General features: G+C 37.4%; 1 protein-coding gene across 2 annotated transcripts in view; it reads left to right on the top strand.

The window, feature by feature from the left end:
- lrmda (leucine rich melanocyte differentiation associated) overlaps positions 1 to 15067 on the top strand; it is a 235907-nt gene that overhangs the window by 131930 nt on the left and 88910 nt on the right. The gene's annotated exons all lie outside the window — the stretch shown is intronic.

Genomic DNA, 15067 nt, shown 5'->3' with positions numbered 1-15067 from the left:
GGATGGATGGGATGTTATGGATCTATGTCATGGTCATTGCCATGTTTTTGCCTCAGTTGTATTGATTTTAATCCCGAGATCTCATTTTGTTCTTTGAAAAACATAACTTGCAAAGAAAATATTTAGTTAAAATAGTCATTTTTTAATGCTTAGTTTTCTTGTCCTGCCTTGGATTTAAAAAAAATAAAAAATAAAAAATAAAAATCTTAATGTCTAACAATGTATATTGTAATGTAACATACATTGTCATTTGAACTTTCTGCTATTTGAATGCAGTGTTTTGTCCTTTTGTCATGGAATATTCACATTAGAAATATCTTTATTGTCCTTGCAGTGCTAAGATTGGAAAAGCCTTCACTGATGTAAATGAAGGCTATTTCTACAGATAACAGTAATTACACATCACCACTTTTGAAATGTGACAAAGCAGACAATGTTGCTTTTATTAAATTCATTATGATGACAGGCAGTACATCCTTTTTTATTTATCTCTGATTCTCCGTGGCCATGAATGTGTAAAAAAAAAAAAAAAATGACAGCTTGGTTTGAGTGTTGTTATTCAGCATTTGTGGTTGGAAAAAGCCTTTTAAAGCATTTTTTTTTAGAATTGTTGCATGCCCATGCACCCACCTGACCTGAGCAGAAAGCATGTCTTCAGGGGTAGGTCTGTTGTTAAAGTGGCTTCACACAGCGATCAAAAGTCCCCCTTACCAGCCAGTGTCATTTCTAGCTGGGAAGTATTAATCTCATACAGAGGTTCAGGCACCTCTTATCTATGTGGCAGGTTGACATATAAAGGGGATATTTCGTCTTGATTCCGACAATGAATGCAGCACATTGGCTGGCACTTGCCCTGTGCTGCATATGGAAAAGGAAAAATCACACCTCTCTTTCCGCAACTTCCATTTTCATTTGTGCTCTCCTTTCACTCACGTCTCCTTTTTCTTCTCTCCTGGAAATTATCACCAGTCAAGTCAGGAGCTCTGACGAATGGAGGGAGAGAAATGTGTCACACTGCCTCTTAAGTTTCTGATTGTCTAAATGACACAGAATCTTGTCATGCAGCCATCTTCTTTTCTGACACCACAATTACCCATAATTCCCTCTGTCATTCTGTGTCTCAAGGTTAGTATTTTATATCTTGAACTGAGTACAGGGGCCTTTACATTCAGAGGCAAGGAATGAAAAAAATAACTTTTGTATTTGTGTTATTGAGAACTCAAGACATTTGTTTTTTGTATTTAGAGTAGCTGCTTAAAACGAAAATATGATCTGTGATGAGTTGTAACTTATTTGGGTTTTCAGTAGTCATAAATCTGTATTAAAAAGATGTCAAATAAAATGAACACTTGAAATATATCAACTTGTGCAATTAATCTATTAAATATTTGAGATAAAGCAACTTTAGTACTCTTCAAATGTTTTGAGATGTAAGTTTTTTTTAAACCTATCAAGAGACATTTGGCTTTACTTTTTCTTTTTTTCAGAGTATGTGTGTGTTTTTTTCTTGCTGAACTAAAGAGCTAAGAGAAAATGATTGAGTATAATGCCTCAGTTTACTCCTTTCTCCAATGTTCTCATATGCTGGTTAGGTTAAACAGTCCATGTTCGTGATCTCTTTTACCCCTTGAAGTAAAGTGTTCTTCAAACATATATAATTCATGGCAAAATGACAGCATTGACACCAAAATTGACCTGAAAGCTTCCATCTTACTCTTTTTGAAATCCTCTGTTATAATGTGTGTCAACCAGATAAAACGAGTCACATTTCCATTTGCAAAGACAGCTGACTTGACAGGTACTGCCTCCATTATAATTGTGTTTGAATCTGGGATTGGAGGTCAGATGGACATGATGGGATGCTCCAGCATACCCTTCACATTCGCAGATAGGAATGAGCTTTCAGATGGTGAAATTAGGATTGGAATGTACATAATTTGTTTTATTATTTTCAGGTAGGTATGGAAAAGAATGAAATTGTGTATGGAGTAAGGTTAATGTTGTCATATTGGGTTCCTTATTTAGTCTCCTAAAGGATTAAAATTTTAATTTAAAAAAATAGGTTTCTTTTACATGCTTCCTTCATTGAGCTGCTACATCGCATCTTTAGTTTTTGTCCAAAAATATCTGATCATTTTGGTTTTTAAGTTAAAAAATAAGAACCTGTAGATGATTGTGAAGTTGTTAAATAGGTAATTTCAGTTTTTTGGCTTCTAAGGACTTCAAGATCAAAGCTGTGAGTTTGAAGTGTGGTTCTTAAAGTCCTGATCTCACTGCTGTGTCCTTGCACAATGTATTGTATATTTCTAGTTGTAGAATGTGATTTTAAATGTGTGGAGTTTTCTATTTTCTTATTAAAAAACATACAAGCAATATGGACATGTCCAAAAGATCTTATGGTTGCTGAAGTTTGATAGTATGTTGAAGACTGTGATGGTTAGAGTGTGAAGGGAGCAAGCAAACTCACACCAAACAGCTTGGAACGGCCATCTAGCGTATTTGAACAGAAAACTGCCCATAGATTGAAGGGCTCAGTGTTTGCAATGAAACAACGAAATTACCAATCAAAAAGTTTTTTTAATCCTTTAAATTGGCTTTATAACAAATACAAATCAGTAGTTTTGAAGCAATCATCATCAGTTGTCTCTATTAGGTGGTTGAGACTCCAAGATGTGTCAGCTGGCCACAAGTTTTATTGTAACTTGTTCTATTCACTTCAATGCTTCAGCATTAATTTGTGCTTTCTCTGCACTCTTCAGCAAGACAAGTCCAAAGTATGTTAAAGAAAACTACACCATAGTACTTTTAATATGTGTTCTTGTAAAAGAACTTCTTTAGCATTTAAGTATTCAGTCCTTTCAATCCAAAGTTGACAAGTCTTTGGACTGAAAGGAAAGGATTTAATGAAACAGCCCTTTACTACCAGTCAATAAAGTTTATTTGTAAAGGACATTTCAGCAACAAGGCAGTTCAAAGTGCCGTACATCATAAAAGTACGCAAATAAAAAGTCATAAAAACAACATTCAACATTCAGTCAACAATTGAGACACCAAGGACAAACATTACATTTTGACGAGCGCCATCAACAGGATCATCAATACATGTAAAATATGTTGGTCAATTTTTCATTTGTTATGGTCAAAAGCAACTCTAAACAGATGGAATTTTAGTCTAGATTTAAAAGACCTAAGTGTTTCAGCTGTTTTTCAGTTTTTTGCAAGTTTGTTGCAGATTTGTGGTGCGTAGACGCTGATTTCTGCTTTTCCATGCTTGGCACTAGTTCTGGGGATACAGAGCAGACCAGAATTGGAAGACCTGAGTGGTCTGGAAGGTTGATACAACAACAGCAGATCTTTATTGTATTTTGATGCTAAGCAATTCAGTAGTTTATAAACTTACGACAGTATTTCAAAGTAGATTCTCTGAGCTAAAGCCAGTGTAAGGACTTTACAACTGGGTGATGTGGTCCATCTTCCTGGTTTTAGTGAGAACACAAGCAGCAGGGTCATTTGTCATTTTGTCAGCAACATTAGTCCTTTAATCCTGGAAGTGTTATTTCATGAAATTAATATTATAAATGCTGTGATTTTAACTCAAAGTTTCAAAACGTTTTAAGAAACGACAGAAAAGAGTAGAAATTGGTTTAGAAAAGTGTGGAATTTTAAAAAGGGTCATGTGTAGGAACCCTGTCAAATACCTTTTTTGTGTTTGGATTGAAACTCATTTGCTCTGGATAGTTGTCATTTTGATCTGTCAATGTGGCATGGTTAAAGGCAAAATTAGTTTTAGGCTTTCATTAAATTTGTTAATAACTTAACAGGATATAAATAGTAGAGGGAAAGCAATGCACATTTTAACCTTTAACTAATGTGACACTCAGGCTGTTCTGAAAGCAAGATAGAATTTATTTCCCTCTTTACTATGCACTGAAAAGAATTATGTATATTTTTGAAAATGTGGTTTATAAACTTACATGATTATAAATATGCACTGCAAGGTATTTTATACTGTGTGTTCAGTTGTGAAATAATGCAATTTACATTTTACAAGCTCTTAACTGGTTTCAGCTCATTTAGTTTATTGTTCCCACATTCACTTTGATTATAAATATTATATAGTGCACTTTTCAGGCTTTCTTATAATTGTTGCATCTGTTTCCCCTGTGTTTTTTATTGCTACACTGCATGTATCACATTATTCAAGTCACTACCATTTCCAGCAATTCCACTTTGAAACAGAGACCTTACAGAACCTTTCTATTTTGTAGTACCTTTTTCCTTCTGTTTTTTTTGTTGTTGTTTTTGCCTTAGTTTTCCATGCAGCTGTAAAAAGGAGCACTCTGTTTTTCTTGCATGTCCTATTATGAAGTTTTATGCCACTTCCATGAGCCTAAGACATGTTCCTCTTTTCTTTTTCTGGCTAATTGGGAAATTCTTAAGACCGTTTCTATGCACAGCATTATGTGCCTGAATGTGTCAGTGTGCTGGTATGCTGCTGTTAGACTGCGTGTCATGTTGTCAGTTTGGATCGTGTTTTTAGAGTGGTTTGTAATTAGATTAATTAACACTGTATTGACAAATTGTTAGAATTGCCTGATCTTTTCTCATGTTTGAGGACACTGCTTTCTTGCTTTTTTCAAATCTAAATACTGCTGAAAATGGAACCTTTTTCCAAGGAAATTGAACACTTTTTTTGCGCCCCCCCCCCCTTTTTTTTTCTTTAAAATCACACTGTCTCTTAAAGCATCTTTTTTATCAAAGTGGTGTACTGTGCGTTGAACAATTGTGACCCATGTGTTTATTTTCCTTTTGTCCAAGCCTACAAAGTAGACTAAGGCTTTGTGTCAGAATGAAAAGACTTTAGGGGAAGCGGCACATTTGGGGGGTAAAGTTGGGAGGCCAAACAAGCTTTAAAGAAGGTCCAGTTTTGCTTAGGGTTACTGGTAAGCCTGTTGGACATCAGCTTTGTTCTTCTCATAGGCTCCTTATTTGTGTCCTGATGCGGTTGTCCCCTTGCATGTTCCTCTTGTACCTCAGCTGGGCCAATTCGACGGTCTAAGTCTCAAATTGAGCCATTTTGTCTCACTTTGAAACAAACTAGGACCTATTATGTGGGAGTTTTTGTTTTAAATTCATACCCCTCCTTCTTGTCTCCCTTCCATGTTGGCCTTGGTCTATGTAGGTTGTCAATGCCCCCTGCTTTTCTTTGCTCTTAAGTTTGATGCACTAGCTTTGTGAGGGGTCAGTGTTTCCACTCCAGCAGTGTCAGCTTCAATCTGGGGCGATTTGGTGTGAAATGTGTGCCATGGTGTGGGGGCTTGCAGGTCAAAGCCCCAGTAATTGATGTTGCTTATTCATCTGCTTTTCCTCAGCTACTCCCACTGCAGCGCGGCAGCCTGTTTTGTTTGTCTAAATTGTTTGAAGATTTACTGTAGGTCTTAGGGCTCTGAGAAGCATTCCCCTGCTGCACTTTGTCTGTGTTCCTACCTAGCAGGGGGTTCAGCACCGGGCCACACAATGGTGGGTGCACAAAAGAGGCTTTGCCCAACACAAGGCTTGGAGGCCATAGCAGAGCATGATACGGAGCACTGGGGTACACACAATGGCATTGGCACAAAGAAGGCTTCCCTTAAGACAGAACTAGGAGGACATCTAGCATGACAAGCAGTTGCTGCTCTCAGTGTAATTAGCCATGGAGCTAGCCGAACCATGGCCTCATGAGGTAAATGTAAACAGATTCAAAACAGAAGAAAATAATTCTTGACAGGATTCAGATACGTAAACACACACTCAGAGGCCACTTTATATACTTTTTGATGGATTGATAACATAAGTAGCAACTCGGCACATGGCTTGACAGTAACCCGATGCATTCAGGTGTCTGCTGTAGAAGTAGTAAAAACCATTTGCTAAACTTCAAACTGAACGTCAGAATAAGAAACTACCTGGTGGTAGTTACTAACTCCTCTGCATGTCAATGTTCTTCAGAGGCCTGCTAATGCTAAGTTAGGTTTCATAGGTTCATCTATAGATATACAGATATATATTCATAAATATAAGTGTATGTATGTAAATATCTCATCATCAAGGTGGTCAAGTCTATATGTACCTACTTTTCTACACAGCATATCTGAAACCTTGCTGAATCATTATCAAGAAATTTATGGTAGCTCTGGATTTTAAAAAATCATACAAACTGCCTCTTGTGATTTCTAACAAACAAAATGGCTGATCAGCTTTTAATGACAGAGTATTCACAAAAAAAAAATAGGACTCAATCATGTCTGCACTAAAAGTCCATCTTTTGGTGAATTCTTGCAGCCTACTAATCCGTCTTTTACTCTTTGTTCTGAGAAACTATACCTGCTATCTGAAGTGTTGGGGTGTAGTGCTGGATCTGTTTAACCACAAAGAGGAGCGTAATGATGGAGCCACATTTAATCTTGCCCTCTAGCATGTCAGGCGTCGGCATGGGTGGTATGTCCTCAAGAGCCTTTGAAGAAGACTGGTTCGCGGTGGAGATTTGGATCATTACACAAGAAAGAACACTTCATAAGTACTGAAGTGAGTTGGAGAAATGACGGTTAATGATGTTGACAGCAATTCACCTCCACTGAATTACAGAAAGATTTGACTCAACTTGCCTTCTTTAATGAGCCTCACTCTGTAAAGGTAATGGGCCACGAGTAAGACAAGGAGAAAGGAAGGGAGGGGAGACACTGTGAGGAAGGGGGGGATTTATTTCTTTTTCTCTCCTAAGAGGTCCATTACAATCAGTTTTTATATGACCAGGTAAGATCCTGCTACAATGGCATCACAAAGTAGTGTCTCTAAATCATCTTTTCGCATAATTCGATGGCTAGGTCACAGTGTATTAAAGGTAAACCCATATAAGCAAGTAACCATCTAAATTATACATGGATTTTTAAAATGTCCAAGATCAATCAAGATCCTCTGTTTTTAATTTTGCCCTCACTAGATTTAATCTAGAGCCAATAAACTCAAACTGCAGCAAACAACATATGTCCATGGACTCTGATCTTTGGTTCATTAGAATTTGTCAAAAAGAATAACCTTATAGAAACTTTTGCTGTTTTCCATTTCTGCCAAAAAAAGCTCAAAATCCTGTCTAATCATTTTCTATAAGATACGTACAAGGGTACGACACTTGGATAACCTGGAATTTATAGAGGTGGTACCTTTAATAAAGTTTGAGAGTCACTGATCAAGGTATGATATCGGCTTACTGCTATCTAACTCTAATATGAGTGTTTAGTACTAATTACTGGACATTCACAATGATTATAGATGTAGTTTTGAATGAAATGTAGGTGATTTTTTTCTTAGTTATTGGTAAAATATAATCTGATCAGATGAAGGTTGGACTAGACTGAACTAAAACTTTATGCAAGTGTTATACTCCAGCAACAGACAATTACCTAAAACATAATATATTGGCAAATTTGTTTGTTTCTCTTAAGAAAGAATTGACATTAAAAAAGAGATACATTCTGTACCGTTACATCATTAGTAGCTCTATGTATTCCCATTCATGAGTGGACATAAAGAACCCTCTTTGAAAGATTACCTTGTTAGTTTATGCTCATTAACCAGAAATTATATTTTCTGGTCATGGTCAGAGAAAAAAAAATAAGTTGAATAATACTGAACAGAAGAAAAGTCCCACTTAGCACAAATTGAATACATGTATAGTACTTTAAACTCAGTAAACACATTTGCACAAACCGTGTCCATCACTTAAATACAATAAAATGTTGTCTAAGCTGAGAAAGTTTTTCTAAATGTAAAAGGTGCTCTCGCAATAAGCATCTATAATTTACTTATATTTCTCCGATGCATGTCTTTAATGTTATTTCACTTGGATTAAATTTGCCTGTTTACATACTTCTAGAGCAAGGACAGTGAATCTGGCCTACAGCTTGTTTGCTATTTCTAATCCTGCATATTTATGCGCTAGTTTGTGACAAAAACCTTAACTGACAGCGTGACAGTTGATTTGCAGTTCTATTTTTTTTCTTCATTTGACTGTCATCCCATCAAAGTAGCATATCTGTCGAAGTCTTTGAGTGTCTCACACAGAATGATAAATATGTACATCCTAACCAGGACTCAGTGCCAATTATGCATCGACAGAGATGTCACCAAGAATGTAACATTTAAATTAAAATGATGCCATTTGATTTCAAACTGACTTCTGCAGTGACATGGCCCATTATGTCCTTCCGTTGTGTAAGATGGGACAAAAACAACAATGAAGAAAGGAGGAAGTATTCTAAAGGTCAAATCAATAACTTTCTTGTTTTCCTTCTTCTGTGTGTAAACACAAGGTAAACACAAAGCACACCTCCACGTCAGTCAGCAAGCCTAATAATAGATTTGTTAGAAGCAGAACAGATTTTAGATTTTTATAGCACCACGCAACATATTGGTTAAGACCACCCTCTGACTTTAAATGCACTAAATCCGGCTCTCTTAATTAGTTTTGGCAGTATCTTGCTACTGTTTTACTGAGTCAATATTAATATTACTCTAAGTTTATTGACATACCTATTTTGTGAGGGTCTGATCAGCTACTGCTCATTTTGAACAATTACAATTTCTATAAATGACAGAAAAATATGTTTTTTTCTACCTTGTAGATAAATTGAAAATGGAACTGTTCAAATTTACTCATTTAAGGTACGCTCACCTTTTCGGTTTCTGAATCCTTGAACACGTAAGACACTACTTTTTTTATAAGATGCATTTAAGTTAATTCACAGGTTATGTTCAACTTTAATTTTGGAGGAAAAAGCTCCAAGTTGCTGTTATGTGTTATCATCCCTTTATTTATTGTGTTATAATCTAGCCCTAAGGAGCTTCTCTCTGAATGATCACTATTAACTATTTTATAACCTAGTGTGAGAGGCCAGACTGCATTACACAGCTATGCACTTAAAAAGGGTTTTGCCTAATATTTCAAGACGTATACAAAATAATAATTTGAGATATTATAAACTTTCTTTAGCATGATATTCTAGCATTTAGCTGGATTAGCATAGTTAGATTTAATTACAGCAGTCCACGTCTCTAATTCCTGTAGGGAAAGTAGAAACCAGACAGTACTGAGTCTGACTACTCTGACTATGTCCTAATCCATCATGCTCAGTGACAAACATAATAAGACTCTCCACAAGTATAAAACAGGGTAACTTTGCTGTACATTGTTGAGTTGGTTCCTGTTAGCTGCTGACATCATTTTTTTTATTGTAGCTGCCAGAATAAATAGCCAACATGCTACTGTAGAAAATAGTTTGTATCTAGAAGTTTCTTAAGCCTTTTATTCACCCATTGATACTGGAAACAGGTAACTGATAACATTGTTCTTTCCTTAGCTATGTGACAAAGTGGTTCAGTTTCTGTTCACCACTTGTCCCTTACTCTTATTTCTGATTCACGTACCTCCTATAGTTGGTTATAATGCTTAAATTTAAATGTTAGTTTGCAACTTTGCTTCACTTACTATCCCGGGTTTGTTTGTGTTAGCATTATGTTGCAGTTTCCATCTATTTATATGGTTAGGTTTAAGCTACTACTTCTGGACTATTGGTTGAACTTGTTTATTTGGTTTCAAAGTATATTCATGGTATTTGTTTCCCTTTTTACTGTCCGTTGTTTGTTCATTGTATATCTGCAGCAGGGCAGGAGTATGGAAGGGGTCGGCCCAGTATTTCCTGCTTAAATGGCTGGATGATGTCATTGATTACGTTGCTGGGTTCTACCAATTGGAGGGTTTTCTTTTGAGTATTGCTTTGTTTATTTTCTTTGAAGTAACTTTTTGAGTTATCTTGTACTACATGGTTTATTTTGCAGACCATTTCATTATGTAGATGAGTTTGTAAATTAGATTAATAATTTTATTCTTGTTTCTGTGTTTAGATTTTATTTTTTTTACCTGTTTAATTGTGGCTTGGTCCACTCAAGTGCAGGTGTGTTGCCAATTGGCTATAAAAACAGTGAGCTCTTGTAAGCTCGGGATGGTTGACAGAGTCAAAAGTAACAAATAAAAGTCATCAGAAGAATCTGGACCCGGTGGCTGTTTTATTGTTCACCTTGCTGATACTTGACCACACTACTTTACAAAACCATGAATTAAACACTAATTTAGTCGGTTTTGTGCCTTAGTAAGCCATTCTGAAACGTAAGCTGTTGCTATGGAACAACAGTGTAAAATTGTTCCATTGTAATCATCAGCAAGAATCTCGGTGCATCTCTACTAGTACAGTATCATCGTATTTGGTTGTAGATGGGAGTGCAGCAAGTTCAGTAACATATGCAGAAAACACAAAGCATGATATGTAAATTGGCAGGAATGCTTGTCTAATTATCACTTTTCTGCTTGCTCTCCATGCTGAGATTATGTAATTATCTTTTTGAAACTCAGTGAAAAGACATAGCTTCGTGTGTGTGTGAGTGTGTGTGGGCGTGTGCACGCGTATGCCATGTCTGAGATGCTGGTGTACCTGACACTCAGCGAGCCACTTAATAATATGCTGGAAAGGCAGCTAATTATATTACAATAATGGCTTGATGAAAGCGGTAAGACAGACCACTGAATGAGTGATAGCACTTTTTGACTGCTTAAATTGTGTCTTTATCAAAAATTATTCTTATTATCTCCCTGCAAAGGAAGATCTTTAATTACAGATCTGTTTATATATTAAGACACATTAATGCTCTGGCTCTTTATGCTTGTTATTATGCAAATAGCCACATTTGCTAAATGATATGTTTCACTACAATGATATTTTCAACAAACTGAATTCCTTATCAGGGTAATTACTCCGTGTTTACAAGCTCCCCAAAGCTAGGATATCCCAATTAAAGACTACACCTGTTCAATTTGTGGGAATCATATTTGTTACAAGTGTCATTACACGTTCCCCTGAAGAGCACAGGTTTGTCAGCGGGAAAGAATCACCACTTAGACCCCTTGCTGGGCTCCCAGATTTCATCCTGCTTCTACAAATGTTCCAGGCAGACTGGTGTTGTCTAGTTATGAGATTCGATGCAGAAAGAAGGCAGGAACACAACTGACACATTCTTCCGCAGGGCCCGGGGAGGGGGTAGATGGGTAATCTGATGGAGGGCGAGCCTGAGCAACAGCAGCAGCATTGACATCAGCCATAGACTGCTTTCGAAACTTTTTAATTAGCACTAATTACCTTTGCAGGAAAATGTTGAGGCTTGAAAGGATTTGTGTCAGCAAGTGGGAGATCAAAGATTGTGGTGTTGTGCATTTTAATCTGAACACTGAGGGGTAATAGGGAGCTGTTTGTATGTTCTAGAGAGGCTTAGAGGAAGAAAATCATCCCAGGTGGTCCCTGAGTAGTCTACCTCTGCTAATGCCGCCGAGCAATCACACCACAGGTCCTGTCACATTACCAAATTTTTCCCTAATATAAAGAAATTAACTTTAGTCTTTAGCTTGGAATTGAATAATGGCCCTCTTTCGCTTTGTTCGTGTTCTCCCCCGTCCGTGTGCATGCATTCCTCAGCGTCAGTGAGTGCGCACACGCGCCCGAGCACAAGCGCGCCGCTTCATCAGACTGACAGGCCTTTCATAGAGGTGGTTTTTAATGCATGCCTGGACATCACTGTGGCAGGGTCATCCATCAGACATCAAGACAACATCGATCATTTGCCATGAAGAGAGCGCGGGGTAGTGATTATTTGCTATTAGGTGGATGCTGAGGCATACAAATGGCTGGCAGTTGACAGTTGAACTCACTCTAACGTAATGCGGGTTGGCTCCCCCTCTCAGGGAAATGTTGACAGGCACTGAGCCTGAACACTGTAATGACAGAGTGTATGGGGAGACAGGGCACTGAGGGTTTCTTCCTCACAGATCGCAGCATCTATTATTTAACACTTTTTTCCCTTAGTTTATTTGCAAATATTTTATATTAGCTTATTTCCCTAGCAGTTTTTATGTACTGTACTCCATATTTGTGTATATTGTTTACCATAAATAAGTCAGCACTATGTGAAGTGTCCTCTATTGCAATATGCTTTGGCTGACTGACCCTGATAGATAACTTTAGGGCTTCATATGCACGCTTAAAGATGCGTGAACCCTTGCTTGTTTGTGCCGCATTGATGTGCTCACTGACTGAGATGCCATCAGCGAATTGATTTTCAGCTCCCATTCACTGAAAGAGGAGGGTATTTGTCATGTGGATAGACAACTAATCTTTCAATACAAACATTTCACAAGACACATGGCTGTACTGTGAGAGGAGTCCTCTTTCGGTGAGGGGAGGGGAAATCTTAGAGTAAGATGATGTATTTTGCCACCAGGATGTATATTACAATGTACAGTTGTTGATGTCCTAAACATGGGAGGCAGGTGTTAATGCTCTGATGCGCAGCAAGATCAGTTTGCATAAACTTTAAAATAGACGTCTGCCTTTCTGATGTAATCTTTCAGTTTCTTGCGTTGGGTCACTGCTAGAGCTTAGACTTCATCCCAGGACAAACTGGGGTCAAGCAAGGCTTATGAGGTTGGAGCTGACAGGAATGTCTGTCAAGTCCTTATCCCCTGGCTAGGGTTGGTCCAGGGTCATTAATCAGACAGGGATTTGAGGTGCAAGGGGAAGCAGGAGGGCAGGCCGATTTCAGGAACGTTGACCTCTGTACAGTGGCTTTGATTTTTGTGTGCTTGCAGGAAGAGGCGGTGTGTCTGAGTTGATAGGATCAGCCCCTGTCTCATTCACAGTGCTCTTAGCCCCTCTGCCAGCACTAATGACATTGAGAGAGAGAATATTAACCTCACACACTCAGCAGGAATATCCACAGGGGTAGTCTATTACTCAAACACGGCAGAATTCGCTGTCCTATTATCATTCACAACAGCTAGTTTTACATTTATATCTGACACTCCACAGTGTTGAGGTTTTAAATTGACCTTTTATCCATCACACTGGTGCATCTTATTTCAGTATTTCAATTCAAAAAGTGAGACTCAAATAATGTATGGATTAATTATATGAAAAGAGATATATTTCAAGTGTTGATTATTATGGTTTACAGTTAATACAACTCAGTACAGTAATGTTTAAAGTACAAAAAATGTTAATATTAAAGATGGCAAGTAGAAAGAAAAATATTTTAAAAATGGGCAAAGAAAGCATTGCCTCCAAACACATTGATGAAAAGTTGAGTGGAAGGAAAAAGTGCAGGAGCAAAGGTGTACAAGGCTTTATAACATCATCAATGACATAGGCTGATCGCCTCCATGCAACACTACTTTCATGCATTAATTAAAACAAAAAGACCATCCATCCAGTATTGATTTAGAACTTTTTCATTCGGACATTTGAATGGTAAAAAAATATATATATTCTAACTAAAAATTGTTTTTTTTTTCTTTGAGCTTTAAGTAGTAATTAGTAGAAGTAAATACTTGAACACTGTTATGAACCTTAGCAATGATTTCCACTTCCTAAATTTGAGGTCTTCATCTAATTGATTTTCAATTATGTTCCAATTTATCGAGGTTCCTCTGTAGTAATAATGAGTGATATTTACCTTCTTCATTATAAAGAACTTTGCTAATTACATTTCACAGGTTCCTTCATCTTTGGCTTGTTTGTGCGCTCTAGAATAGATTTTTTTTATTTACTTTTTTTTTATCAAGCAGCGAATCCCTCCGTGAAGTAAAATGTGACGTTACATCGCCAATTGACAGCTTTGTAGTTAGTAATGCTTTAGCACATATCAGGAGCGAGCATAGAGTAATATTCAAAACAGATTAGAGTGAAGCCACATAAAGAAGAGATTTGCTGCTGGCGCCAAATGTACTCTAATGATTTGCATTGCCATTAATAGTAATTTGCAGCTGCCTGGGAGGAGACATGTAATCCCCTTTCCATGTGTGAATTGACATGTATTCATGGAAGACTATGTGTGTCCTGGATGTGTGATCTTTAAATGACTGCCACCTGAGGCCTGGCAGCGTAGAGGGAGGGAGTGCCGCACTGAGCGGAGACTGTCTGCATGTGTGCGCCAAAAAAAAAAAAAGGGTGAAAAACGAAGAAGAGCTGTGGGGGAGATGGAGACAGATAATGACAGTCTAATTCGCCGTCGCCATCAGAGATGCACGTATGGAAACAAACGAAGGCCTCGAACTGTAGCTGGAGGGGAGAGTGCTGGAACAGACCCGATCAGAGCTGTGTGGAGGTGGTAGGAGGGATGTTGGAGGGGTTGCAGGGCATCAATTTTCTTTGCAGATAATGTCACTTTTTAGGAGCAATTTCCACTGGTGTTTTGATGCGTTATTTCTGGATGTTCCTGCCTCTTTTTCCATGTTTCTTGATGGTTATAGTGATGAACTGCACGCCCTACTAAGCCATGTGAATTAATACCCATATATCCTACACAAATATAACGCCATTGAGTTTCTAATTTCATTTTGTTCCATTCGCATTCAGCACCACTGTAAGCAGGAAAAAAATGTTTTTGTTTGAACTCAACTTGAAGTAAATGGAGTTCATAGATAGTCAACATAAATTAATATTTCATATTTAATTACTTTGGAGCATCATATACAATGCCTTGCAAAAATACTCATGTCCTTCAAACCTTGTCACAACCCCCAACTTAAATAGGACTTTGGGACTTTGTGAACAAGCAACACAAAGTAGTGAGAGATTGTGTAGTGGCAGGAAAATGATCCATTGGATTTAACAAGGTTTACAAAACAATATAAAGAATATGGTGTACATTTTTTGGTGTTATTTACTGTGATACGTTTTAATAAAATGCAATGAAATCAATTCCCATCAGAAGACACTCAATAGTTTCTAGAGTTCTCCTTTGTATAATTTCAGTCTCAGTATAAGTGTAGCTTTTCTGTGAAGACCTAACAGTTTTATGAACCATAAAGAGAACACATTAAGAGAATTTAAGAAAGTGCTTTGGTCAGATGACTCTACAACTTAACTTTTTGATCTACATGCAAAGTGCTTTGTGATGTAAAAAAAAAAGAAGAAAAGTCTGCACCTCA

Source organism: Xiphophorus maculatus, chromosome 22 (genome assembly GCF_002775205.1).
Source record: "Xiphophorus maculatus strain JP 163 A chromosome 22, X_maculatus-5.0-male, whole genome shotgun sequence".
Lineage (NCBI taxonomy): Eukaryota > Metazoa > Chordata > Actinopteri > Cyprinodontiformes > Poeciliidae > Xiphophorus > Xiphophorus maculatus.
Note: the sequence above shows the minus strand (reverse complement) of the source record. Positions and strands in the feature narration are given on the sequence as shown.